Genomic DNA, 1,300 nt, shown 5'->3' with positions numbered 1-1,300 from the left:
GATACACTGTCACAGACTAGGAGGACACTATGGAGACATGACAACTAAATGCAAGGTAGAATCCTGCATGGGATCTTGGAACAGTAAAAGGACATCAGTGAAAAGACCAAGAAAATCTCTACTTTTTAAACTCTCTACTTTAGTTAACAGTATTGTATCAAGGCTAATTTCTTAATTTGACAATTGTTCTATGGTTATATAAGATGTTAACATAAGGGGAAGTTCAGTGAAGAGTATACAGAAACTACTAATTTTTACAACTCTTCAGGAGGTCTAAAATTATCTCAAAATTTAAAAAAAAAAGCTGCTAAAAAACATACACATACATATATGTGCATGTGTGTGTGTGTGTGTGTGTGTGTGTGTATAAAAATCGAGACTTCGTGGAAATTGGTATCTTGGGTCCTCAGTTAAATAACAGTGTTCTGTCCTGAATTAGTCACTGAGTCATCACTGTCTCACTGGTTTCCTTTAAGTTGGCTTTAAGGTTCTCCCCCTTCTAAATTTTTAGTTTCAAGTACAATTTTCTAATTTTCATAGAAAGCCTTTTTTTTTTTTTTTAACATTCCTCTGTTAGGCCAAAAATTAAAATCCTAGAATAAAATTGTCACATTATCTCATAAAGTCACTCATCCCACCCATAAGCCCCAGCCAATATTTTTACTCCATTTCTTCTCATCATATATTTGTCTGGTTTTGTTTAAAAGGAGAGGAGATGGGGGTGCCTGGGTGGCTCAGGTCTTGATCTCAGGGTTGGGAGTTCAAGCCCCACATTGGGCTTCCATGCTGGGCATGGAGCCTACTTAAAAAAAAAAAAAAAAAAGGAGAGGAGATGACTGATAGATTTATTATCACTAACAGGCCTGACAGTCTAGAAAAAACAGTTATCACTTGGATATCTTATTAAGAAACAGCTGTTTTTCCAATAACAGATACTGTATACTAGAACTCACTTAGATAGAAAAAGTAAGTCATTTACCTAAATCTCTTCCACACCATAACATAAAGCTACTCAATCAAGCCCAGCTAAAACCCTTTCAATATCCCTTTCTTAAATCTGGCTCTGAAATGACCATTATTAATGGTAATAAACATCTTTTTTATAAAACAATTTTTCCTAGGGAAATAAAGGTAAACATCGAATCTACCTTTAAAAGAAGAAAATTTCCCACTCTCGCTATGGCTGATTCATTCCCTGAGCATGAATCCTTTATTACCCTCATTGTTTCTGACTATAAGCTGAGCTGAAATCTGTTCATAGGGATCTTGATGGTGAAACTAATTATTTTAGAGAAACACA

Source organism: Callorhinus ursinus, unplaced genomic scaffold, assembly GCF_003265705.2.
Source record: "Callorhinus ursinus isolate GAN/ISIS: 27379988/994484 unplaced genomic scaffold, GSC_fseal_2.0 scaffold17, whole genome shotgun sequence".
NCBI classification, from domain to species: Eukaryota; Metazoa; Chordata; class Mammalia; order Carnivora; family Otariidae; genus Callorhinus; species Callorhinus ursinus.
The sequence above is the reverse complement of the archived record's forward strand: the minus strand, read 5'-3'. Positions refer to the sequence as shown.